Source organism: Littorina saxatilis, linkage group LG12 (genome assembly GCF_037325665.1).
Source record: "Littorina saxatilis isolate snail1 linkage group LG12, US_GU_Lsax_2.0, whole genome shotgun sequence".
Lineage (NCBI taxonomy): Eukaryota > Metazoa > Mollusca > Gastropoda > Littorinimorpha > Littorinidae > Littorina > Littorina saxatilis.
This window is the reverse complement of record NC_090256.1, coordinates 52,613,680-52,638,679: the sequence shown is the minus strand read 5'-3', so window position 1 is coordinate 52,638,679 and position 25,000 is coordinate 52,613,680. Positions and strand designations below refer to the sequence as shown.

General features: G+C 46.3%; 1 protein-coding gene across 1 annotated transcript in view; it reads left to right on the top strand.

Moving 5' to 3' along the window:
- Positions 1-5,094: 5,094 nt before the first annotated feature.
- Positions 5,095-25,000, top strand: part of LOC138982226 (ATP-dependent translocase ABCB1-like) — a 110,792-nt gene continuing 90,886 nt past the window's right edge. The window contains exon 1 of the mRNA XM_070355458.1: positions 5,095-5,413. The gene's annotated coding sequence lies outside the window, so the exon portion shown is untranslated. The remainder of the gene's footprint in view (positions 5,414-25,000) is intronic.

Genomic DNA, 25,000 nt, shown 5'->3' with positions numbered 1-25,000 from the left:
ATTGAGACTGCCGTGACGTCCAATAGTGTAGAAATACATATCAGCACAGACATTATGCTATTCAGACGCTTGCCCACGGTGCATAATTATGTAGTGTTTCTGCAGACACCGCTGAGACAGATCGACGGACTGACAGACAGACACACACACACACATACACACACACACACACACACACACACACACACACACACACACACACACACACACACGGCACCGCTTCCACCACCACCACCACAACCACCGCCACCAACATCTTCATCAGCATCAGCATCATCAAAATCATCATCATCATCATCAGTCGTCGTTGTCGTCGTCATCATTATCGCCGTTAGTGAGGAGAAAGCCAAAACAAAAGGCAGCGCAGACAGACTTCGCTGACTCGTCATTGTTATGACCATAGACCATTTATCCTGGACCGCCAACTAGCTCTCTCTCCGCTCTTTCTCTCTATTACGAGGTAGCGGCCTCTCGCATTTAGGAACCTACGCTTACAAGCCTTTCAGAAATCAGGGGGACGTGATATCCGGTGTCGATTGTAAACATGGACGAAGTTGCCGAGGTAAGTTCTGAAAATGCTAAAATAAACTCAGCAAAAGTGCATATGGAACATGTTTTTCGATGAGTTTTGTTAAGTTTAGTTTGGAGTTTTGGAAAATCCAGTTCATTGTCACCTCCCATTGTCACAAATAACTTGAGCGTGCTTTCTTTTCACTGTCTTCGAATCGCTGGCCTTTCAAACCGGACGCGACGCGCCCCTGAAAGTTGAGAGTCGTAACCTCGAAGGGTCACGTGACGAGTTGGCGGTCCAGGCTATTTGGTCTATGTTATGACCAAGGGACTAACAAATGATCACAGCGTGAAGAAAAGTCAATGCCATGAAGCGACGTTATCACAAGACATGCATGTAAAGCGTTCTACATGTACTTCGTTCAGAGTCAAACTCAAATACAGTGTAACCCTCCATTTCTCCCCCCCTGCCTCGATTTAAGACGGCCGGCATTCTCCTGTTTATTAAGACCCTGTTTTCTCAGAGTCTCTGCTCTCGTGGTCCGTACATTAAGACTCCCTCCATTTTTTTAGGCCTGTTTTTCTCAGATATTTGTGAGATAAGTTTGTTCCACTATAGCCAAACGTACCCTTTTACCTGTATGGCCAATGAGTTGAATATCAGTATTCCTGGTCTTGGCCACCTATGTCTGTCACAATCAAGCGACCCTCTGATTGGTCTGTGTTTCTTCTATCGATTGTTTCGGCTATACGTATACATTAAAAGGAAAAGTTGCCATCTTCCCCGGCATGCAATAACAATATACTGTGGTTCCGGTTTTCATCCACCCTGACTGACTGCAAACAGGCACTTGAAGTTGAAGTGTATTCAACAGAAACCAATAGGTTTATTTTGGAATAAGAATAAGAATAAGAATACTTTATTATCTCATAGAGAAATTCAGGCGTGGTACATAACAATAATACAAACAGAACATTGTTTTACATAAGACATATAGCACTATATAACAGGGCAGGTTATAAACACACCTCCCACATACCTTTCTGGCGGCATTCCTTGCATTGTGCTTACGCATTCAGTCATGAACACATCCATGTCTCACTTACACATCGCACACATGGACATTCTTATACGCTCAACTTACCCATTCACACATGGACATTCGACCACGCTCCACTTACACATTCTTATACGCTCCACTTACACATTCACACATGGGCATTCTTATATGCTCCACTTACACATTCCCACATGGACATTCGACTACGCCCACTTACACATTCCCACATGGACATCTTTAAAGCACTGCGCTTACATATTCTCGCACACCTACGCGTATAACGGACTATGGCTAAACATCATTGCAAAAAATCATAGCATACAATATATCACAGAAAAAAATACGGACGTACATAAAACCAATACATACATGTACATTACTACTGATTGCACTGGCAGAAGAGGGGCTGAGTCGGGTATGTGGATGTGTTTACATCCGCACGTGCTGTGTGTCGGCCCCACAACAAGACACAGCTGTCACAAAGCCAAACCACTTGCCCCGCCACTTTCATGTCGAGTGCACAAAAAGATAGTAGATATGTCATTCACAATGTAAGTCCCATCACCCTAAAGAATTTTAATTTCTTAATTTTTTAAATCAAGTGTCAAAAATCGCCCATCTTATGCAAGCATTCATCTGTGCTCTAGCTTTACTATCATTGTTATGGCGGCAACATTTCTTTTTGAACTAAAGTTACCAAATTAGGGATCGCTTACAGGTGACGAGCAGCTCAAGTCAGCAAAGTTAATTTAACTGTTTTTATATTTAGTCAAGTTTTGACTAAATATTTTAACATCGAGGGGGAATCGAAACGAGGGTCGTGGTGTATGTGCGTGTGTGCGTGCGTGTGTGTGTCTGTGTGTGTGTGTGTGTGTGTAGAGCGATTCAGACTAAACTACTGGACCGATCTTTATGAAATTTGACATGAAAGTTCCTGGGTATGATATCCCCGAACGTTTTTTTCATTTTTTTAATAAATGTCTTTGATGACGTCATATCCGGCTTTTCGTGAAAGTTGAGGCGGCACTGTCACGCCCTCATTTTTCAACCAAATTGGTTGAAATTTTGGTCAAGTACTCTTCGACGAAGCCCGGGGTTCGGTATTGCATTTCAGCTTGGTGGCTTAAAAATTAATTAATGACTTTGGTCATTAAAAATCGGAAAATTGTAAAAAAAAATAATTATTTTATAAAACGATCCAAATTTACATTTAATTATCTTATTCTCCATCATTTGCTGATTCCAAAAACATATAAATATGTTATATTCGGATTAAAAACAAGCTCTGAAAATTAAATATATAAAAATTATTATCAAAATTAAATTTTCGAAATCAATTTAAAAACACTTTCATCTTATTCCTTGTCGGTTCCTGATTCCAAAAATATATAGATATGATATGTTTGGATTAAAAACACGCTCAGAAAGTTAAAACGAAGAGAGGTACAGAAAAGCGTGCTATCCTTCTCAGCGCAACGAATACCCCGCTCTTCTTGTCAATTCCACGTGCACTGCCTTTGCCACGGGCGGTGGAGTGACGATGCTACGAGTATACGGTCTTGCTGCGTTGCGTTGCGTTCAGTTTCATTCTGTGAGTTCGACAGCTACTTGACTAAATATTGTATTTTCGCCTTACGCGACTTGTTTGGTTTTGCTTTTGATTTTTGTCTGGTTCTTTATTTTTACATTTAGTCAAGTTTTGACTAAATGTTTTAACGTAGAGGGGGGAATCGAGACGAGGGTTGTGGTGTATGTGTGTGTGTGTGTGTGTGTGTGTGTGTGTGTGTGTCTGTCTGTCTGTGTGTGTGTGTAGAGCGATTCAGACCAAACTACTGAACCGATCTTTATGAAATTTAACATGAGAGTTCCTGGGAATGATATCCCCGGACGTTTTTTTCTTTTTTTCGATAAATACCTTTGATGACGTCATATCCGGCTTTTTGTAAAAGTTGAGGCGGCACTGTCACACCCTCATTTTTCAATCAAATTGATTGAAATTTTGGCCAAGCAATCTTCGACAAAGGCCGGACTTCGGTATTGCATTTCAGCTTGGTGGCTTAAAATTTAATTAATCACTTTGGTCATTAAAAATCTGAAAATTGTAAAAAGAATAATTTGTTTTTAAAACGATCCAAATTTACGTTCATCTTATTCTTCGTCGTTTTCTGATTCCAAAAACATATAAATATGTTATATTTGGATTAAAAACAAGCTCTGAAAATTAAAAATATAAAAATTATTATTAAAATAAAATTTCCGAAATCGATTTAAAAACAATTTCATCTTATTCCTTGTGGGTTCGTGATTCCAAAAACATATAGATGTGATATGTTTGGATTAAAAACACGCTCAGAAAGTTAAAAAGAATAGAGATAAAGAAAAGCGTGCTATCCTTCTCAGCGCAACTACTACCCCGCTCTTCTTGTCAATTTCACTGCCTGTGCATCGAGCGGTGGACTGACGATGCTACGAGTATACGCTCTTGCTGTAAAATTGCAGTGAGTTCAGTTTCATTCTGTTAGTTCGACAGCTTGACTAAATGTTGTAATTTCGCCTTACGCGACTTGTTTGTCTTTTAGTTTATAATCTCTTTCTGGCGCCTGTACGTAAAAGCAAGTCGCGTAAGGTGAAACTACAACATTTAGTCAAGTAGCTGTCGAACTCACAGAATGAAACTGAACGCAATGCAACGCAGCAAGACCGTATACTCGTAGCATCGTCAGTCCACCGCGCACGGCAAAGGCAGTGAAATTGACAGGAAGAGCGGGGTAGTACTTGCTCTGAGAAGGATAGCACGCTTTTCTGTACCTCTCTTTGTTCTAACTTTCTGAGCGTGTTTTTAATCCAAACATATCATATCTATATGTTGTTGGAATCAGGAACCGACAAGGAATAAGATGAAAGTGTTTTTAAATTGATTTCAAAACTTTAATTTTGATAATAGTTTTTATATATTTAATTTTCAGAGCTTGTTTTTAATCCGAATATAACATATTTATGTTTTTGGAATCAGCAAATGATGGAGAATAAGATGAACGTAAATTTGGATCGTTTTAGAAAAAAATAATTTTTTTTACAATTTTCAGATTTTTAATGACCAAAGTCATTAATTAATTTTTAAGCCACCAAGCTGAAATGCAATACCGAAGTCCGGGCTTTGTCGAAGACTACTTGACCAAAATTTCAACCAATTTGGTTGAAAAATGAGAGCGTGACAGTGCCGCCTCAACTTTCACGAAAAGCCGGATATGACGTCATCAAAGACATTTATCAAAAAAAGGAAAAAAACGTTCGGGGATGTCATACCCAGGAACCCTCATGTCAAATTTCATAAAGATCGGTCCAGTAGTTTGGTCTGAATCGCTCTACACACACGCACGCACACGCGCACACTCGCACACACACACATACACCACGACCCTCGTTTCGATTCCCCCTCGATGTTAAAACATTTAGTCAAAACTTGACTAAATGTAAAAACCAAAGCCGTTCAAAATGTCAACCACCCGTTATCAGTTTTTCTGCCGCATGCCTTGTAAGGACCAGAAAGTAAGGACACTTCGAGCTACACCTGTCTATTTAATAGTCGTAACGATTTACAGTCTCAGTTTATGGGTGTAGTTTGATCAACGTGTTATTTGCACGTGTGTGTTGACAAGTGTGGTGCTTTTCCAAGGGTGCAAGGCTACTTGCAGGTTGAGGAGTGCGTTTGGCAAACGGCTGATGAAATTTGTGAAAATTCCCGAAATCTTAAGGCCAGAGTTCGTTCGACTAATCCCAAACCAGGTTTGTCCCTGTCGTCTTCGGTCCAGTCGTGCGTTTTTTTCTCTCCATTTTGTGAGGTAGGTGCAGGGTACTTTTTGATTAAGAATTATATTTGAATTACTCTAAAAGCAAGCTTTAACAATGTTGTTATTCTGTTTAGATTACTGTGACGATTATGGTCAGCAAGAAACTAAATAACAGGTTGACATACAGACAGGCAGACAGGCATACTAGCGGTAGGCGGGCAGGTAAGCAGACAGACAGGCAGGCAGGCAGGTAGGCGGACGGACAGACGGACGGACGGACGGACCGACAGACACGTACAAACATGAGAGCAGGCGCACACACACACACACACACACACACACACACACACACACACACACACACACACACACACACACACACACACACACACGAATGACAATATCAGAAAACAGGCAATTTCAGCAGTCACGAATACACGTTTACTTTTAAATAATTGTATTTGATATCTTTCAACCTTTAGAGTACGTCGTCCCTGCGAAGTAATTTTGTCCGAGACAAGTTATAAATAGTTTTCCGCGTTCTCTTCATTCTGCTCAGCGGGGTGTTACATAAACACGCTACGAACTTGGCATGCCATTGTAAAGTACCCTGTACGGGTACTAGGTACGAGAGAAGGGTATAGTTTTACATATACAGCCGAAAAATGCGGGTCCTCTGGGGTGCTTTTGTACACGAAACTCAGTCGTATACATTTAAATGTTAAAGCGAGAAGATTCTTATTGTTGTTAAGACGTTTGTTGTGAGGGCCGCTTTTCAGTTCATACCTAAAACTTGGTACCAGAAGAGCATGCGCACGTTTTCTTTCTTTTTTTTCTTTCGTAGCTTTTAATTTTTAATTTTTTAATTTGTTCTTTCTTTCTTGTAGTTTGTAAGTGGGAGGCGGGTTTTATTCTTGTGGAATATGTTGTGTGTGTGTGTGTGTGTGTGTGTGTGTGTGTGTGTGTGTGTGTGTGTGCCTGTCTGTGTGGGTGTGTGTGTGTGTGTGTGTGTGTGTGCGTGTGTGTGCGTCAGTGTGTGCCTGTGTGTGTTTGTGTGTGTGTGTGTGCGTGTGTGTGTGTGTGTGTGTGTGTGCGTGCCTGCGTGCGTGTGGGTGTGAGTGTGAACTGAACTTGCGTTTGTGTGGTGTGAAACAGTGCGCACGTACGCCGTGGCTGAGGTTTATTTTTGTTCTGTTATCTCAATGCTTTTTTGTTTGACATCATGGTCAGTTATCAGGGCGACAAGATACAATGGACTACATCAAAAAACGAGAAAAGAATATATTTGAATTGTACGCTTGCAAGGTCAGATCAATAATATACCCCGCCGAGTACAATTAACACAAGAAAAATGTTCATTCAAAATGAACAGCGTCGATGCAATGTCCACCAAAGATTTATTTTGGGAAGTGTTAAAGGTTAGGGTCAAAAGTTAATGAATTGCATGTTGTGCTGGATATATAAATTGTTTATTTCAGTCAATGCTTGATTCATAAGTACATTTTTCAGCATGGTGCATCTACAGGAGGGTGCTCCAACAATGATGCATAGTGCCAACATTTAGCGCAAACTTTTCACAACAGTGCATTATTACCACAAAGCGCATACAGCGATTATATAGTAGCAAGTTGCACTAAACATTTGAACAAAATGCATTTTGTTCAAATGTTAACAGCACAGCACCAAGTTTTGCATAAGTGCACAACAGCACTGACCATTTCACAAAAGTGCATAACAGCTGTGACAATTTTACAAAAGTGCATTGACCATTTCAGGCAGATGGCTAACATGCAGATTTCGCTTTTGTCTGTCTTTCTTTGAAAAGTAGGCATGTTCAAGATCGATGAAGTCATGAGCAATTGGGTTAGATGACAGAAAAGATTCAAAAACGTCAGATTCAGTTAGATGACAGAAAAGATTCAAAAACGTCAGATTCAGTGTTTTGGGCACTGTTGAACAGGAACATTCTCTCCTGTTCAACAAATGTGGGTTCAATTCAAAAGCAACATTGTCACAGATAGGCTAGTGTTACATTTCTGTAAAGTTTCAAAAACATCTTCCATGTTTTGGTTACTGTTGAACAGAGGCATATTTTCCTGTTCAAAAAAGTCTGACACAAATTGTCGTAGTTGTGGGTTAAGGTTCGATCTATACTGTCCTTCAAACGAGTCGTAGAACCGTCATTGTCACAGATAGTGTTACATTTCTGTTTTACATTCAAACGAGTCGTAGAAGTAGTAGTACATTTGCGTTTGGTTGTTTTTTCTTTTAGATTCCTGTCACTCATACTAGCAGTATTGATTGAGGTACATAAATCTGTTGATGTACAGGGATGACTTGTTTGTAATGAATCCTTGTTTCCTCCACATTGAGTTTGCATTGCAGTTGGACAGAAATGAACAGGTGTTAATTGATAAACACATTGATAATGGCTTTTGAGAAAATCAATCAATTCTGCAAAGGAATTAACTTGATGACATCAAAACTGCAGCGCCATTTGAAGAATGGTTACCATTTCTGTTTCTTTGATGGGAATCAAACAAATAAAAACATTGACTATCCAAGTTACCATGAATGGCAATAGTTGACTCCTGAAAAGTAGCAAGGATATAATTTGAGACGATAAACGCCTGATGCAATCCCTCCTCAAGGTCAGTCAACTCAAAACCTTCATCATTCGCAACATCAGTAGGCAACACAGCGGGATTCGTATGTCCAGAAATCATGTCGAAAAAATATTACATTTCAAAAGCATGTCCAACCACAGTTGTTGGCAAGTGTTCGTGTCCGAAGTAGCCTTCAGTGTGTGTATATGTATTCATGTGACAGAGAACGTGACCTCATTGTTCAATCCTCTCTCTCTCTTCTTTCTCATTCGAACGCACACACGCAAGAACGTAGCCTACGCACGCATGCACGCGCACGCACACACACACACACACACACACACACACACACACACACACCCCGCTGACGCACACGGCAAACCACGCACACACACACTGACTGTCGGCAAGGCATCTCTTTGTTTTCTTTACCTTTGTTTATTGTGTTTTCGATATTTGTGTTTATTTTTTGCTTGACTTATCTGTTTTATTTTAATGTTTGCTATCCACATCGTGTGATAAATGTTTCTTCTCAGTCTCCGAGTCAGTTTAGTTTCTGCACGCCGCTTTGGTACTCCTTGTTTTTCTAACTGGTGTATTGTGCGCGACTGATTTGCGGATTTATTTTTATTCCTTTCATATGCAGTTGAAGTGTTGTGGGTGTTATTGTCTGTATATGCTATGTTGCGTCTGTGTATGCCTACAAGAATTTTGGGTGTAATGTGCCTGTGGTCTGCTCGCAGTCGAGCACAGAAAACATGGCGGCGCCCTGTGGCAAATTCGTGGAAAGTCTTCCCGACCGCAGATACCAGCGTCGTCCGCGACGCTGGAACAAATTGTGAAGGCTCTAAAATATGATCACTCTGCTTTTAGAAATTTACCTTGGACCAGCAGTATCTAAAACTATGATACTTTGAACATTGAAGATTCCCAATTAATCAATTTCAAACCAGTGCTTTTTCTGGTTTCTTTTGGATGACCCCATGGTAGTGACTGAAGAAGAATGTTGGTTGGGAGAAGGGTGAGGGGGGGCATTCAGGGGATCTCAATTTTCAAACCAATGTGGGTTTTTTTGGAATGGGTCAATGGCAGTGAAAAATAGCTGAATGTGGGGATCTGGGCGGAGTTGGGGGTTGGGGGAAGTGGGTGGTGGTAGGGGGAGGGGGGGGGGGGGGGGGTGTCAAAGAGACAACGGCCGGGCATCACCTCTTCCAAAGGTTTTGTTAAATGTTACACCCTGCACCCTGTCGTGGCCTCACGTTTCTAGACCGCTTCCCATCACGACGAAAACTGAACTTGACGTCCAGAAAAAATATCAAAATAAAAAACAAACAGCCATAGCAACTAGTAGGCCTATGTGACGCGCAAATACCATTATTTTGATAGAATGTTCTGAAAAACTATTCATGTATACATTTATAGTGTGTGCGTCATATAATCAAGGCTCAGACTCCAGTCATGATTTGAAAGCCTCCATCAGTTAACAGTCCCTGAACCGTGAACTGAAACCACCATGTGTGCTCGCTCGGTCAAGGGGGGAAACGGGTGGCTCAGGTGGGGCGGGGGGGGGGGGGGGGGGGGGTAGGGGTTGTGGAGTGGGGGAGTAGCGCAGGAGGGATGCTGGATGGGGTGGGGGTGGTGGTTGTGGGACATGTTTGTTCCGGCCGCATCACCAGTGTTCTGTTGACACACTGGGGTACTCACTGTGACCTGAGATCACCTTTTTGGTCCCATCAAGGTTAGACAGATAAGGGGCTGATGCGGGTACACGTTCACCTGAGCCAGTTTCACTACAGTCAAACAACGCTATTTTAAGACCTCCCTATTTCAGACTTCGCACTTTTTTTGTGTGTGACACTATACTTTCACAGATCAGTGTTCTCTGCTCGCAAGTCAAAATTTAAAGTTATCGTTTTGTTCCGCTCGTTTCAAAAATAGTGGGATGTCTTAAAACGCTGGTTAGCAACTTTCCTGTTTAGGATTTAGTCTGTTCATAACGTGTGTACATTTACCTCAACTGTAAGACTCCATCGCTTTTAAAGCCTGACACCCCCCCCCCTCTCCCCCCTCCCCCCGCCCCTCAAATTTGTGCGCATGTCTTAAATGCGGGAAGGGGAAGGGTTAGGGAGGGGGTTGTAATGTAACCTTGCAAAGAGCTTGTCGCGGACAGTTGTATGTAGTTATAAGGTTCCTTGGTCGGGCGTTGCTGACAGGTACCTGTGTCAAGGTGGGAAGACCGGTAGCTGGGCTTAGCTCAGTGATTCGCGCCTTGCACGCTTTGCACGCATTGCACGGGACGTTCACGGTAAGCTGCGCGCTATTTGTAGGGTTCACCGTTTACCTGGTTGCTGACTGAGAAATTCATAGGCATTCTTTTTTCTGTCTCGGCCGAGACCAGATGTTTGTTCGAACGGCTTCGAAATTCGTGTGTGAATTGTCGTTTGAGTTCGAAGTTATTTTCAGTAGTAATGTACGTCTACTGTGGACTTTGTTAAAGTCGGTTGCGTAAAGTGCGCGATGTTTTTCATTAGCCTGTGTGAGGTAAGTCAAATTTCTTGGTCTAATTGGATAGACTTTTGTCAGTTTTTGCTGAAGGTGAATTAGCGGCCGGTGGCAGGGGACAGGGAACCTACATTAGTTACCAGTTGTACTGTTTTGTCTCGTCTTTGTGTTGTTGTAAATAGTGTTCATCATAGGGTTTAAAAGGAAATCATTATAATGGTAAATTATATCGTAGAAGGAAACCAAAGTCTAGTCATTGTGCTTCCTCCTCATCCCTAATAATGATGTCTATTGGAGGAGGAAGTCACGTGTCTTATATTTTTGGGGAGAATATTGACTTTGGCCTTCTAGGCTTTCAGTGTTTACTGTCGAAGACAGACCGGACGGGAAGGTGCGAACCCTAGCTTCACAGCATGGAGGAGGCCCCACCACGCTGCTGCTTGAGCAGCCAGTTTGGACTCTCGCATCGTCACCCCCACGCTGCTGTGTGAGCAGCCCCTCTGGATCTTCCCCGAGGCTTCATTACGCTGTTTTGAGCAGCTATCTTGTAACGTCACAGCGGCGCAACCACGCTGCTGTTGGGCAGCAACATCGAACCGGCGCCGTCGCTGCAGAGTGTGTGCCGTGTGACAGCTCTCAACTGGGCTGATTCTCTCACCCCCGCGACAGAGACGCAGGTGTCGACCCGAGGGCGCACCCCCCCCCCCTGAATTCGTCGAACGTGTAGATAAGTACTTTCTTACGATAGATATCATTTATGGAATGAGGAGGGCCTTTGTGACGTACGTGCTTTGTGTTTGACTATCCTGATTGTCTCGTATGTCGTTTGTTGACATTATTTTGACTGTTGTGTACTTTCTCATGTTCATTATGTTCATCCTCATGTTGTCGTGTTAACCCTTCCATTGTTCCATCCATCGTCACCCCCATATTTCACCCAACTGGGAACTATTAAATACTTTCATTTATTTACATTGGTGTTCTGTGAGTGCTGTGTGGTGTGGCCAAAGTTTTTGTGTGAAAAACTAAACATGCAAACGTGCATGCACGCGACAATGGCGAGCTTGCCAGGATAAATCCTCTTTGAATTCAAGGAATTCACTTCATTTTTGTCGTTGGCCACACTTCCCATACACTGGACACTGATGTACTGTAGTTAATTAGCTTTTGTTGTTGTTGTCTGGTAGCCTTGTGGGTTGCCTGTCCTTGTTGCCAGTCAGCTGTGCCTTGTTTTGATTTTTCATGTTTTGGCTAACCGTTTGCTAGTTGGTTCTTGTTTATGGAACTTCGTTCTGGTCGTGTTCTTGATGATAGTGCTATCATGGCGTCTAGGACGGAAAGTAGTTCGGATAGGATTGCTAGGTGGCGTTCACTTGCTGAGGAGCTAGGTGTTAAATCTGCCAGTATTCCTGAGTTTATTGCCGAGCGGATGACCCGTGAAGATGAGAAACAGGAAAAACTTGAACTAGAAAGGAAAGCTTATCAGGACAAGCTAGAGCTAGAGAAGGAGAAACTTGAACTAGAAAGGAAAGCTTATCAGGACAAGCTAGACGTAGCGAGTCGAGAGACTGATGAGCGAGTTAAGTATGTTCAAGCTCAGCGAGAGACTGATGAGAAAGCCGCGGAAGAAAAACTAAGGCAGGAAAGGGAAGAGCATGACCTTCGCATGCAACTCCTGCAGAGAGAGTCGGAAAGTAAGAGGGTGAAGAGAGGAAGTAGGGATGGAGCTGATAATGAGGGAGATTCCTCAGGTGAAGAAGAGTCTAGTGACCTTCGTGGTTTTCGGCCTTCCATACCGATGTTTGATGAGAGCAAAGAAAACATAGCTACTTGGTTGAAAAGGTTTGAGAGAGTCGCTACCTTGTACAAGTGGAAGAGAAATACGTGGGCAACTAGGGTCTCGACTAGGTTGTCGGGTAGGGCTGTAGAAGTGTACAACACTCTTGATGATGATAGCGCAGACGACTATGACGGTTTGAAGGTCGCGTTGTTAGGCCGCTATCAGCTCACAGCCGAAACCTACCGCCGTCGTCTCAGAACCTGCAAGAGAAAAGAACATGAAACGTTCAGACAGTTCGGTGCTCGCATTGAAGAGAATTTGACTAAGTGGCATGAGCTTTCCGAGATCACAGAACTGAAACAGTTGGTTTTGCTGGAACAGTTCTTGCAGACCCTGAGCGCGGACATGGCCGCGTACGTTAAGGAGAAAAAACCTCAGACGTTAGCCGAAGCAGTTAAGTCCGCTGAGATTCATTTTGAAGCACACCGTGACAGTAAGAAGTTTTTTCAGCATGATCGTGATCAGGGTGGAAAGGCTGGCGTTGGTGAAAAGCAGAAAAGTGGAGATAACTCAGTTGGTACATCCGGTAGGAAGTGTTTCATCTGTGAGTCCCCCAAACATTTGGCTAGAGATTGCCCCAAGAAGAGCAAGTCGACGGGAGCGGTGAATAGTGGTCCTGAGAAGTCTTTACCGCCCGTCAGTGTACCCACTTTGTGTACTCCCTGTAGCCAGCAAGACTACGACCCGAGATGCCTGGTTGTAGTGGATGGTGTTGCAGTGGAGGGGTTGCGTGATACTGGATCTCAGGTTTGTGTCGTGAAGAGTTCATTAGTTTCCAGGTCTCAGTTCACAGGACAGGATCTTGAGGTTTCTATGGCTGAGAAAGACATCAAGAGGCGCTATCCAGTGATTAAGGTTCAGGTTGAATGTCCTTTCTACACTGGTGAGGTTGAGGCTATCGTCATGGATACACCTGTTGCTGATTTCATTGTAGGTAATCACGCCCGGCTGGGTGACTCGATTGTTCTTCCAGTGTACGCTGTGTCCAAGGTTGTGTCAGTTGTCACTCGTGCTCAGGCTGCCGCTGAAGGGAAGAAGCCGACTTTGTTACATGTTGCTGCTCCAGGGCTAGAAACAGTCACCCCTGAGCAGTTGCATGACCTTCAGCGGAATGATCCGACTTTGAAGAGTTGTCGTGAGGCGGCAGATCGCCGGGACGTCAGAACGTCTGGTCACTCCGGTGAAGTTGGGTTTGTTTGGAAGAAGAAGATTCTGTACCGTGAGTATCGCGGTGGTGGTAGCGTCTATACTCAGGTTGTTGTTCCCCAGCAGTTGAGGTTAGGTGTTATCAAGTTGGCCCATGAACCGCCTATGGGAGGTCACATGGGTGTTCAGAGGACACGTGATCGAGTTTGGCAGCAGTTCTTTTGGCCAGGTATGTGCGCAGACATACGTCGCTTTGTGTTGTCTTGTGATCAGTGTCAGAAGGTTTCTCATAAGCCACAGAAGGTACCGTTAGGTAAGATGCCTCTCATCGATACGCCGTTCGAGCGTGTGGCGATCGATCTGGTGGGTCCCATCATCCCTGCTTCTGAGTCTGGTAACCGGTACATCTTAGTGTTTGTGGACTACGCTACTCGGTACCCGGAAGCCATTCCCTTGAAGTCGATTGAGGCTGTGAAGGTTGCAGAAGCGATGTGGGCAGTCTGGACTCGAGTAGGAATTCCCTCAGAGATTTTGACAGACCGTGGTACCCAGTTCATGTCCGAGGTGATGAAAGAAGTGGAGCGTTTGCTGGCCATCAAGGGTTTAGCGACTACTCCGTACCATGCGCAAGGAAACGGATTGGTGGAACGGTACAACGGAACACTCAAGACCATGCTACGCAAGCTTGCTCAAGAGAAACCGAAGCAGTGGGATCGCTACATTCCTGCACTCCTCTTCGCTTATCGTGAAGTTCCACAGGAGAGTCTGGGATTCTCTCCCTTTGAGCTTCTATACGGCAGGACAGTGCGAGGACCCATGTCTGTTCTTCGCAACCTATGGACGGAGGAGCAAGTCGATGAACAAGTTCGTACGACTTCTGAGTATGTGGTTGACTTGAGGAACCGGATTGAGGAAACCTGCAAACTGGCGCGTCAGAATCTGTCAGCTGCTGCACAGAAACACGCGGAGGTGTTCAACCGGAAGACAGTGCGAAGACAGTTCCAGCCTGGAGACAAGGTTTTGTTGCTGCTGCCGCAGAAGAAGAACAAGCTGCAGTTGTGTTGGCAGGGACCGTTCGACGTTTTGGAGAAGAAAGGCGAGTCAGACTACAGGATTCGGATCTACGGGCGTGAGAAGCTGTACCATGCCAATCTTCTCAAGTTGTACAGAGACCGACAAAACACTGCGGACCCCTCAGATGGGATACCCACCGTAGCGGTGGCGGTGGTTGAAGAAACTGAGGAGATGATTTCGCCTGATCGGGAACTACCCCTGCCCTGCTTGGAGGGCGAAGAAACGGTGAAGGACATCAACCTGTCTGCTACACTGACTGCCGAGCAACGACGTCAGGTGTTGGAGATTGCGGAGAGGCACGAAAGAGTTCTTACTGATGTCCCCCTTCAGACGCCTTTGGCCGTTTTTGACATGACGGTGGAATCCGCGAAACCGGTTCGAGTGAAACAGTACCCTTTACCTTATGCCAAGGTAGAGACCATCAAGGAAGAGGTGCAGGCCATGAAGAAGTTGGGTGTTATCGAACCGGCTGCTTCTCCCTACAACGCCCCTGTTGTGCTCATCCGCAAGAAGGATGGGAAGGTTCGCTTTTGTGTGGATTACAGGCGGCTGAATGATGTGACAGTCTTCGATGCTGAACCACTCCCAGATGTGGAACACCTGTTCGCTGGTTTGGGTCGAGCGACTTACTTCAGCAAGTTTGATCTTTCCAAGGGGTATTGGCAGATACCCATCCGAGACGACGTCCGTCCCATGATCGCGTTCACCACTCCGGTAGGCCAGTTCCAATTTACAGTCATGCCGTTTGGACTGAAGAACGCCGTGGCTGTGTTTTCCCGTATGATGAGGGCTTTGCTGGAACCGCTGGGGAGGAACGACGTTCATAACTTCATGGACGACATTCTGGTGGCGACCGAAACCTGGAAGGAACATTTGGCTGCGCTGGAGGCTGTGTTGCGGCGCCTTGAGCAGGCCAATCTCTCTGCCAGACCGATGAAGTGCTTCGTTGGGTTCGAGGAGTTGAGTTTCTTGGGTCACGTGGTGAGGAAGGGTGAGATCTTACCTGAGGACAACAAGCTGCAGAAAATTGACGAGGCTCCGGTTCCAGAGACCAAGAAGCAAGTTCGGGCGTTCCTTGGTCTAGCCGGATACTACCGGAAGTTCATCCCAAATTTCTCTGCAATTGCTCTGCCGCTCTCTGATCTGACAAAGAAGAATTCTCCCAACACCGTGGTTTGGACAGCCGAGTGTGAGAAGGCATTCAGGGCTCTGAAAGCCAGGCTGACCTCAAAGCCAGTTTTGCAACTGCCGGATCTGTCACAGCCATTCACGCTCCGGACAGATGCCTCTGATCATGGACTGGGAGCTGTGCTTATGCAAGAAAAGGATGGCGTGTTCCACCCTGTCGCCTACGCCAGCCGGAAGTTGTCCACCCCGGAGAGCAAGTACTCCACCATTGAACGTGAGTGTCTGGCCGTTGTATGGGCTACCCAGAAGTTCCAGCCATTTTTGTACGGACAGACGTTTGTGTTGGAGACAGATCACCAACCACTGCGTTACCTGCAGACAGCAAAGGTGGTGAACAGCAGGCTCATGCGCTGGAGTTTGTTGTTGCAAGCCTACAGTTTCACCGTGCGGGTGATTCCCGGCAGTCGCAACGTGGGAGCCGACTACCTCAGTCGGGCATGCGTTGAAGAGGGATCTTTTGCCGTGTAGACAGATGTCTATGCTTAACTTGGGGGGCATTGTCGCGGACAGTTTGTCACGTTTCAATATATCACTCAAGGTGATTATGAACCGGTTAATTACTACTAATTAACTAACCACACCACGATCCACTCTCGCAGTCATACAATTAAATAGAGTCAACAAAAGTATAAGTTTCAGACGCCTGTTTATGTATAAACTCTCCACCTCCCTCGAGCCTTCACTCAAAATATGTTCCTTTTACGTTCTCAACACGTAAAAAACCAGTGTTCACTGACAAAATGCCAGTAGTATGTAGAAAATTATAGGAACACGCTGAACCCGTGTAAATATAGTTAAATGAGAATGTTCTGTCCGAAAAGCCCTAGTTCGTGCAGGTGTCACACACCCCACGTTGTCACTACTCCAATGAAATCATAGATACGAAAAGACAACGGTGGTCAACGGGGTGCGTACGACATGGTGCACTTAGCTTTATCTCTGCTGCTGCTGCTTAGCCGGTATGCTGGTTAGTCGGTTCGCTGGTTAGCCGGTCCGCTGCCGGTTAGCCGGTCCGCTGGTTAGCCGGTCTCCTGGTTAGCCGGTCTCCTGGTTAGCGTAGCCTCAACAGTTCCCGCCAGAGTCAGCCGTGCAGATGTTACAGGAACGTAACGAAGCGAGGCGAACGAAGCGAAACGAAACGAAGGCTGCAAACAGAAAGCATCGGTGCACTAAACATGTCAGCTACCCCTCACCCACCACCTTAAAACATGTCATCTTTAAATATCTCATCGAGCACGTGGGCCTGCACAAAATGGACTTTTTACAACAACAAAACAGTCATTTTCCGTCCTTCTCTCCCTATCTGCAAAAACCATATACAGATTAGTATTTTAGCGTCACAGAGAGTAAATTATGCGCTAACCTGGAAAGAACAACAGAGAGTATTTCATTCCACAACACAGACTCATCAACAGCGTTAAATAATGATTTATTACCTCAAAAGCCTATGATTGTACTCTCAATGGAAGCAAAGTCCGCTTCCTCCCTGGACCAGCCTCTGTTCGTCAACAGTGACCAAAACCGTCCAGAACCCCTTGTCGAATCCTTATGCGAAAGCCATCGCCGACGAAGGAAAATTGACGACTTGTCCTCAGCAAAATACGTGGCAGGGAGAAAGGAAAAACTAGTGGAAGTTCCCCTAGAGTGCCGAATATAATACTCGGTGAAAAACCATCATACTCTAGAAACTGTGTATACGATCCTTCCCCTTCTGCCGCTGGGTGTCAAGTGTGCCGTCCTTGAGTCTCTGACAGACCACCTAGCCAAATACACGTGACTGACCTTGTCCCAAAACCCAGTCCAGCTATACACAATTCTGCCTCCCAAGCAGAAAAAGACACGAGAAACTCAATCCGTGAAAATCCCGTGTGCGCTGTCAGCGAAAAACCGTCAGCCCTAGCTATGACAGCAGAAACCTCCACTGTAAAACTCGTGCGATACAAAACATCCGTGCTCGTAGAGCACCGTCAGCAAACTCTGCTGTAACCCAATATCACGCACAGGCGCTTTCTATCATACACGACCAAGAACAGGCACTCCACTGAGTGACACTTTCTTGGTCTCTGTCACCCGATCGTGACACACCTCCCCTCTTCAAGACGAAACCTCGGTTTCGCTCACAGTCATGTTCTCCTCTCCAGCCCGAGAGAGAAAGTCAGCTCCAACATTGTTGGCGCCCGGTATGACGCGTACCGTGAATTGGTACGGTTGGAGAATCAACGCCCAGCGCATAAGTCTGGCGTTTGCCAACCTTGCAACCTGAAGATATTGCAGAGGTTGATGGTCTGTTTCCAGACAGAAAGGTCGTCCTCAAGAACGAGCAACCCCTCGTTTCACCCCTGATGACTGCAACCTTCTCTGTCTTCTTGTCTTTGTTCTTCTGGTCTTTGTTCTTCTCCCCGTAGGCTGTCCTCTCTATGTAGGCGCGCAGCAGGTTGGCGTGGTACAGGCGTGCTTTCCCGTGCATCATGATCCTGTAGTCGTTCTGGCCCACCCTCGCTGTCACCTCAAAAGGTCCTTGCCACTGCAGTTGTAGCTTGTTGTGTTTGACAGGTAGAAGTAGCAACACCCGTTCTCCAATCTTGAAGCTGCGCGGCCGTGCCTTGCGGTCGAATCCTCGCGCATAACGCTGTGCTGCTCTTCCCAGGTTCTCTTGAGCCAGTTTGCAGGTCTCTTCAATCCTGTTCCTGAGTTCTACGATGTAGGTCGCTGTCGTCTGCACCTCCTCGTCAGCTTCTTCGTCTGTCCAAGCCTGACGCAGGATAGCCATGGGACCGCGTACCTGTCTGCCGTACAACAACTCAAATGGGGAAAAGCCCAAGCTCTCCTGAGGAACCTCGCGGTATGCAAAAAGCAATGCTGGGATGTACCTGTCCCACGTGCGTGGCTTCTCCTGAGCTAGTTTCCTCAGCATGGTCTTCAAGGTGCCATTGAACCTTTCCACCAGTCCGTTGCACTGAGCATGGTAAGGTGTGGTGAAGTGCTGCTCCAGTGATAGCAGTCGTGCTGCCTCCGCCATCACTCCTCCCGTGAACTGCGTGCCTCTGTCGGTGAGTACCTCTGATGGAATTCCCAGCCGGGACCACATAGTAACCAGAGCCTCAGCTACTCGCGTGGCTTCAATCGATTTCAGAGGGATCGCCTCTGGGTATCGAGTAGCGTAGTCCACCATGGTCAAAATGTATCTGTTTCCGTCCTCAGACGCAGGCAAGATGGGCCCGATGATGTCCACTGCCACCCGACGAAAGGGTTCGTCGATGAGCGGCATCTTCTCCAAGGGGACCTTCCTCACCCTTCCTTTGGCAACCACCTTCTGGCACTTATCGCAGGACGCACAGAAACGTCGGACATCCGTGCAGATGCCTGGCCAGTAAAAGTGGCGCCAGACACGATCCGTGGTCTTCTTGGTACCAAGATGACCTCCCAGAATCGAGTCGTGTGCCGTTGCCATGACACCCTCGCGAAACTCGCGAGGCACGACAACCTGTTTGAATGTACCTTCTTGGTTGCTGAACTCACGGTAGAGCAACTTCTTGTCCCTGAGGAACCTTGACCTCCCATGCTTCCCGCTCAGCTTCACCTTCCCCGACTTCGCATGCTCCCGAGGAGTAGCTAAGGTCGGGTCAGAATCCTGAGCCTTCGCGAGAAGCGCGGGGGTCACGTTCCCCAGGGCAGCTCGTGCAGCAGGTAGGGGTTTGAGAGGTTTGTCCTCTCGCTCCGCCTGTGCCCGCGTGAGCACTGAAATGACGTCGGGAGCCCGATAAACGGGAACCTCCCTGGTGACGCCGTCCACAAACTGGACCCGGTTTCCAATGAGCAGGTCGCATGGAGGATCGTCCATGACGACGGCCACAATGGTCCCCGTGAACAACGGGGTTACGACCTTGATCACTGCCGTGTTCAAGTCGTAAGCGTGAGATGCCTCGGCCATTCTCACCCTGATGCTGTCTCCTGTGTAGGCCATAGCTGGAACTAGACTCGCCCGAACCACTATCATGTCTGCCCCTGTGTCCCGCAGACCTTCGCCCTTCACTCCGTTAACGTAGACGTTGCAGTGGGGCTGGAAATGTTTCCTGGAGCACGGAACGCAGAGTTGTGGAATGGTGCATGAGCTCGTGACGTCCCTTAACTCCTCACTGCCAACAAAGTGAACGCCCTTCTGGTCAGCCTGTCTCCTGTGGCAGTCCTTCTTCACGTGGCCCCGCTTGTTGCAGTAGTAACACTGGATGTCAGATCTGGAACTCGATCCCTTGTGTCCCTGATCGTCCTTCCCGTCCTTGGGTCCTGAAGAACCCGAATTTCCCGATTTTCCTGGCCGTGAGCCTGAAGATTTGCCGGAGATCGCCTGGGCGTCCTCGTGCACTCTGATCCAGTCGGCTGCCTCCTGAGTAGTCTTTGGCTGGTGTTCCTGCACGAAGGTCACCACCTCAGGTCGCAGGCTGGACATCAGTTGTTCCATGACAATGAGGTCGGCAAGGTCGTTGACGGTCCAGTCCTTTTCGGCCATCTCCACCCAGCGCCGCAGGTAGAGATTAAGGCGTGCCACAAACTGATGACTCAGCTCGCCGCTCAGTCTCTTGCTGTTACGCAGACGTCGTCTGTAGGCTTCAGCAGTCAGGTTAAAGCGCTGGAGTAACGCCTTCTTAAGTGCCTGATAGTCTCTCGCCTCGTCGTCATCCAAAGCATTGTAGAGCTGTAATGCGCGTCCTTTTAAGCAGGTGCTAAGGCGGCTAGCCCACGTGGCCTCTTCCCACTTCTGGTCAGATGCAATGCGCTCAAACCGGCGTAAAAAATCGTCGAGCTCGTCCTTGTCATCGTCGAACGTCGGCAGTCTCGTACGGTCGGCAACAAACGTCGGCGCGCTAGCCTGAGTAAGCGTACCCTTCTCGGCCTGTAGCCTAGCTAGCTCTAGCTGGAGATCGCGATCCGCCTGCTCTTTCTCTTTCCGTTCCTGTCTGTCACGCTCGGCCTGTCGTTCCTGTCTCTCAAGCTCGTCTTTCTTTTCTTGTCTGTCTCGTTCTCTTTCTTGTCTGTCAAGTTCGTCTTTCCTTTCCTGTCTGTCTCGTTCTGCCTGTCGTTCCCTTTCTTGTCTGTCAAGTTCGTCTTTCTTTTCCTGTCTGTCACGTTCTTCTTTCCTTTCCTGTCTGTCTCGTTCAGCCTGTCGTTCTGCCTGTCGTTCCCTTTCTTGTCTGTCAAGTTCGTCCTTCTTGTCCTGTCGGTCACGTTCTTCTTTTCTTGTCAGTCGCTCAAATTCTTCCTTCCGTTCTACTTCTAAGCGTTTTAGAACGCTTCGGGCTCTAACGCGTGCGTCTCGCTCAGTCGGTTGCTCGCTCCCAGGAGTCTCGAAAGTTATTCTCCTCGTAGGAGATCCCCCTGTAGCCATGGTTAGTTTTAGCAAAGCTTTATTACCAAAATAAGTCTAACGCAGCTATAGCTAGAACACGCGGTGATGAAAGCGGTGGATACAAAAATCCAGCAACCAGAAAATGCAGAAGAAAAATCCAAACGGTGTAGAACAAATCGCGTAGCCTACTTTATGGCTGCTTTTTGCGGTGAAACAAAGTGTTTCCCACAGCCGTGGCCTACTTTATCGGCTGCTTTTTGCGGTGAAACAGAGTGTCTCCCACAGCCTTGGTTAGGACAGAAGTCCTCGGACCCTTCCCCCCCAAAATTCCAACAAAGTCAAAATATGGAGAAAAATCCAAGTAAAACAAGACGGTAGAAATGTAACCTGTTACAGAATGCGAAACAACAATGTAGAGAAAACTGAGTAAAACGAACAACAAATCCGTTAACCCCGCTCAGCTCTCTGCAACGGAAAACTCTGAACGTACAACAACAAAGATTCACAAACAAAGGAAAGGGAAGTAATCACAGTTAGCGCATACAATAACTCACAAATTACAATTTACATTTCCTGCAAGATGTGAATCGCTTAAGGTGTGGTATATGATCAAAACTATACAAAAAAGGGTAGCACCAAGCAGAAAATAAGTCGAGCACTGACGAGATTATCTGCTCTTAGTTATCCTTAATTGGTGGGTCTTTATCAGTCAGAAATTAACTGAGTAAATCCCGGCTTGGCCCCCATGTGTCACGTTTCAATATATCACTCAAGGTGATTATGAACCGGTTAATTACTACTAATTAACTAACCACACCACGATCCACTCTCGCAGTCATACAATTAAATAGAGTCAACAAAAGTATAAGTTTCAGACGCCTGTTTATGTATAAACTCTCCACCTCCCTCGAGCCTTCACTCAAAATATGTTCCTTTTACGTTCTCAACACGTAAAAAACCAGTGTTCACTGACAAAATGCCAGTAGTATGTAGAAAATTATAGGAACACGCTGAACCCGTGTAAATATAGTTAAATGAGAATGTTCTGTCCGAAAAGCCCTAGTTCGTGCAGGTGTCACACACCCCACGTTGTCACTACTCCAATGAAATCATAGATACGAAAAGACAACGGTGGTCAACGGGGTGCGTACGACATGGTGCACTTAGCTTTATCTCTGCTGCTGCTGCTTAGCCGGTATGCTGGTTAGTCGGTTCGCTGGTTAGCCGGTCCGCTGCCGGTTAGCCGGTCCGCTGGTTAGCCGGTCTCCTGGTTAGCCGGTCTCCTGGTTAGCGTAGCCTCAACAGTTCCCGCCAGAGTCAGCCGTGCAGATGTTACAGGAACGTAACGAAGCGAGGCGAACGAAGCGAAACGAAACGAAGGCTGCAAACAGAAAGCATCGGTGCACTAAACATGTCAGCTACCCCTCACCCACCACCTTAAAACATGTCATCTTTAAATATCTCATCGAGCACGTGGGCCTGCACAAAATGGACTTTTTACAACAACAAAACAGTCATTTTCCGTCCTTCTCTCCCTATCTGCAAAAACCATATACAGATTAGTATTTTAGCGTCACAGAGAGTAAATTATGCGCTAACCTGGAAAGAACAACAGAGAGTATTTCATTCCACAACACAGACTCATCAACAGCGTTAAATAATGATTTATTACCTCAAAAGCCTATGATTGTACTCTCAATGGAAGCAAAGTCCGCTTCCTCCCTGGACCAGCCTCTGTTCGTCAACAGTGACCAAAACCGTCCAGAACCCCTTGTCGAATCCTTATGCGAAAGCCATCGCCGACGAAGGAAAATTGACGACTTGTCCTCAGCAAAATACGTGGCAGGGAGAAAGGAAAAACTAGTGGAAGTTCCCCTAGAGTGCCGAATATAATACTCGGTGAAAAACCATCATACTCTAGAAACTGTGTATACGATCCTTCCCCTTCTGCCGCTGGGTGTCAAGTGTGCCGTCCTTGAGTCTCTGACAGACCACCTAGCCAAATACACGTGACTGACCTTGTCCCAAAACCCAGTCCAGCTATACACAATTCTGCCTCCCAAGCAGAAAAAGACACGAGAAACTCAATCCGTGAAAATCCCGTGTGCGCTGTCAGCGAAAAACCGTCAGCCCTAGCTATGACAGCAGAAACCTCCACTGTAAAACTCGTGCGATACAAAACATCCGTGCTCGTAGAGCACCGTCAGCAAACTCTGCTGTAACCCAATATCACGCACAGGCGCTTTCTATCATACACGACCAAGAACAGGCACTCCACTGAGTGACACTTTCTTGGTCTCTGTCACCCGATCGTGACACAGTTGTATGTAGTTATAAGGTTCCTTGGTCGGGCGTTGCTGACAGGTACCTGTGTCAAGGTGGGAAGACCGGTAGCTGGGCTTAGCTCAGTGATTCGCGCCTTGCACGCTTTGCACGCATTGCACGGGACGTTCACGGTAAGCTGCGCGCTATTTGTAGGGTTCACCGTTTACCTGGTTGCTGACTGAGAAATTCATAGGCATTCTTTTTTCTGTCTCGGCCGAGACCAGATGTTTGTTCGAACGGCTTCGAAATTCGTGTGTGAATTGTCGTTTGAGTTCGAAGTTATTTTCAGTAGTAATGTACGTCTACTGTGGACTTTGTTAAAGTCGGTTGCGTAAAGTGCGCGATGTTTTTCATTAGCCTGTGTGAGGTAAGTCAAATTTCTTGGTCTAATTGGATAGACTTTTGTCAGTTTTTGCTGAAGGTGAATTAGCGGCCGGTGGCAGGGGACTGGGAACCTACATTAGTTACCAGTTGTACTGTTTTGTCTCGTCTTTGTGTTGTTGTAAATAGTGTTCATCATAGGGTTTAAAAGGAAATCATTATAATGGTAAATTATATCGTAGAAGGAAACCAAAGTCTAGTCATTGTGCTTCCTCCTCATCCCTAATAATGATGTCTATTGGAGGAGGAAGTCACGTGTCTTATATTTTTGGGGAGAATATTGACTTTGGCCTTCTAGGCTTTCAGTGTTTACTGTCGAAGACAGACCGGACGGGAAGGTGCGAACCCTAGCTTCACAGCATGGAGGAGGCCCCACCACGCTGCTGCTTGAGCAGCCAGTTTGGACTCTCGCATCGTCACCCCCACGCTGCTGAGTGAGCAGCCCCTCTGGATCTTCTCCGAGGCTTCATTACGCTGTTTTGAGCAGCTATCTTGTAACGTCACAGCGGCGCAACCACGCTGCTGTTGGGCAGCAACATCGAACCGGCGCCGTCGCTGCAGAGTGTGTGCCGTGTGACAGCTCTCAACTGGGCTGATTCTCTCACCCCCGCGACAGAGACGCAGGTGTCGACCCGAGGGCGCACCCCCCCCCCTGAATTCGTCGAACGTGTAGATAAGTACTTTCTTACGATAGATATCATTTATGGAATGAGGAGGGCCTTTGTGACGTACGTGCTTTGTGTTTGACTATCCTGATTGTCTCGTATGTCGTTTGTTGACATTATTTTGACTGTTGTGTACTTTCTCATGTTCATTATGTTCATCCTCATGTTGTCGTGTTAACCCTTTCATTGTTCCATCCATCGTCACCCCCATATTTCACCCAACTGGGAACTATTAAATACTTTCATTTATTTACATTGGTGTTCTGTGAGTGCTGTGTGGTGTGGCCAAAGTTTTTGTGTGAAAAACTAAACATGCAAACGTGCATGCACGCGACAGAGCTTGAAGACCGTTACGTTACACTAGCTGTGAAGATTTGGGGGGGGACATGGCTTTCTTAAGAGTTCTTTGGTCTATAATCGATTTCATAGGAGAGATTAAAGTTTTACGCCCTCGCGGGTCTGCGGGTGTTACCCCGACTTCAGATGAGATACCAAGTTGTATGCGTGTTTAGGTGTAACCAACCACCTGCACTTATGGTAGAATGGCCGAGCAGGCCATATGCGTGC